This window comes from Nycticebus coucang, chromosome Y (genome assembly GCF_027406575.1).
Source record: "Nycticebus coucang isolate mNycCou1 chromosome Y, mNycCou1.pri, whole genome shotgun sequence".
Taxonomy (NCBI): domain Eukaryota; kingdom Metazoa; phylum Chordata; class Mammalia; order Primates; family Lorisidae; genus Nycticebus; species Nycticebus coucang.
The window spans coordinates 34,041,037-34,043,270 of NC_069805.1; the positions used below are offsets into that span (position 1 = coordinate 34,041,037).

A 2,234-nucleotide genomic window follows, 5' to 3' on the forward strand; every position below is an offset into this window, starting at 1 on the left:
TATATTACACATATGTAGTTAATATACTTTGGGCAATAAAAAGTTAAAACATGTCTGGTAAACAAACAAAAAGAAAATTCTGAAAATCAATGCATTGTTTTAACAATCCCCCAAACCTGGATTTGTGTGTGTGTGTGTGTATGTGTGTGTGTGTATGTTAGTGTCATATTAAAATAAAAAAATCTTGACACCTGCAAGATTTTTTTCATATTCCTATTTTATACATTTTTAGATAATGGAATAATTCTATAATTTTATTGCTAAAATCTTATTACTTGTTAGTCATGATTATCAGATTTTCATTATTATCTGAATTTGTTGCTGTCATATTTGTGAACATCGATTATTTCACTGTTTACTTTTCCAAACATGTACTTACACTAAGATTCAAAAACTCTAAAGAGGAGTCATTGATAATAATAAATGTATAATGATCAGTTGGGACAATGAATAATCTTAAAGATTGAAATTTTTGTTGCTATGATAAGAATTCTGACCATCCAGTTAAGTTAGCTGTACAGAGTAGTATGGGGGGATCAGGAAATGCATATTTCCAAAAAATGATATTGCATGCTTATTTGATTGGGAGAAATTCTCTGGTCTGATGCATCACTGGTATTTAGGAGGGATTCTACCTACATGCAGCTTCTTCAGCGAGCTTGTTGGTCCCTCAGGGAGCCCAGTGATGATACGATGTCTTACAGCTTGTCATTGCAGATGTCTGTCTCTGCTCACTGCCAGGAAGGTTGCAGATTCTCCACAAAATCCAATGCTAGATTTAGAACTGAAGGAGCTTTGTTACAGATACCTGTAATACCAAAATAATCTAGTTAATATCCTGAGAGTTAGGATTTTTGCTTAAATTTGGCTTCTTGGTACAGTTGTTTAGCTTTTGCCCTATCATTCTCCTAATTGAAACATCATCCGTATTGGTAAATAATTGTTTTGTTACTCCTATGATTTCTTGAACTTCATTCTGATTCATAGCTGGTTTTCCGGCTTTGTCCCTTGAAGTACAGGATTTTGCTCCCGTCAGGCTGTGTGTGGCCATATATTCATTTGTGTATAGCACTTGCATTAAGTCATTAATAGACTTCTGAGGTTTGCTCTTATTAGAACGGGCAATCTGCCATTTCTCAATTTTGAACTGCTTCTTATCAGCCTGATGCTCTTCCTCAGCCTTCAAGGAAACTGGTGAACTGCAATTAGCATTAGAGTTACTGCATGTTGAAGTAAATGAATCTGGGGAGGAGTTGTTTGTTGCTCTCCAGAGGGTGGACGCAGACGTAGACGTGGTTCCTCCACCTTTAAGCAGGGCTTCTGCCATACCAACCAGCTCTTCAAACTGGGTGACTGCCTGTGGTAACACTTGAAGCATGACCAAAGACTGTCCAAGTCCGCTGTTTTCTTTTCGTGTTGGTTAGTTTTTCTTTCAGGCTTTTTATTTTGGTGCACAATTCCTCCTTAGACAGTTCTGCTAAGGGCTCTTCATCCTCACTGGAGATCTCACCGGGCAGAAAGGCATTTCCCGAATATGGGTCTCTCTGTCCTTTATCCAGGTCATTATTTGCATTTTCTGAGTTCATTGTCTCTGTCCTTTTCCTCTTTCCTTTTCTAAAAGCTTGAGTATTGGCAATTTCATCTGTTGGAAAGATCATCTGCATTTTCTCAATTTGTTATCAAAGGTTTTCTGAGATCGTAGGAGGAAGGAATGTCCATGTAGATGATGCTATTCTGCACGTGGCCCAAAAGTTAATGTTTTCCCGGGCTGCCTGCTCCAAAGCCCCAGCCTCGGGGCTGGTGCAGGGAGGTGGGAGGTAGGGGGAGCACCGCCAGGAGGCTCCCGCCAGCGCCTCGCCGTTCCCCCGGCTCTGTGGCGCCCCCTGACGCCGGACTCCCCAGCAGTTGGGCCTAGGAAGGCTGGACAGGCGGAAGCCCCAGGTGTCCGCGAAGCGAAGAGGTGCCTAGCCAGTGCATCTGAGGACAGTGCAGACAGGCCGGCAGCCCCGCGGGAGGGCGCTGGGCGCTGGGCTCTCAAGCCAGAGCGCAGCCCGCCGCCGCCGCAGCTGCCGCAGCCATGTCCGCGCACCCCACAGCAGCCTCCCGGCCCTGGTGTCCAACTGGTGATCGTTTTGCAGGTCAATTGTGTTTCTTGGAAGCAGTACTGCGGGGGGGAAGAAGAATATCTCTGGGATTTCAGATTGGAGGAAGACGAGTTCAGGCTGCCAGAACCG

The 2,234-nt window shown here is 43.7% G+C and overlaps 1 pseudogene; it reads right to left on the reverse strand.

The window, feature by feature from the left end:
- Positions 1 to 572: 572 nt before the first annotated feature.
- LOC128579080 (BEN domain-containing protein 6-like) lies at positions 573 to 1,756 on the reverse strand (annotated as a pseudogene).
- Positions 1,757 to 2,234: the final 478 nt, after the last annotated feature.